Consider the following 664-nt stretch of genomic DNA (forward strand, 5'->3'; position numbering starts at 1 on the left):
TAGAGGTGGTCCCCTATATTGGGCCTCAGTCCCTGTTTCCTAAGCCCCCCACAACAACAACGAGCAAGGGATTGCCGGGGACTGGTGTGTAAAGACTGCCTTTAGTGAAGGAGTAAAATGTATGCCGAGTTCCCCTTTGACCCACCAGAAAAACCTCCAGCCTCTCAATTATGAACCATTGTCATAATTATATAAAGGAACAACATAAGCAGACCTGCTGCTAAGCTGGAAAACTTGTGATGTCTATGGTACATAACCTTTGCATGTATCTTAAAAATAATTTGTTTATTTTCAATGCAGTGGTACCTTTTTGGGGCCATACGTTTTCTCCAGGTTTGCCCATTTTGCCTACTTTTACAGTAGTTGAACCATGTAAGGTTAATAAAATTTCTATTAACATTTGCCATCTGTATTACAAATGAAGGGCTCTTACAATTAACACTAAATGTACATAAAAACTGGCATATACTACATAAATTAACAATAAAATATTACATGAATAAAATATCTACATGAATCACTGATTTCTTTAAATTAAAATGATTTTTGCATAATGATATACATATGAATTTGTGAATGTATATGCTCCTGTGAAAACATCAAACAAACAAACATACAAGCATACATTCACTAACACACACCCATCCAGACATATGTATACACA

Source organism: Penaeus chinensis, chromosome 33, assembly GCF_019202785.1.
Source record: "Penaeus chinensis breed Huanghai No. 1 chromosome 33, ASM1920278v2, whole genome shotgun sequence".
In the NCBI taxonomy this organism is placed as follows: Eukaryota; Metazoa; Arthropoda; class Malacostraca; order Decapoda; family Penaeidae; genus Penaeus; species Penaeus chinensis.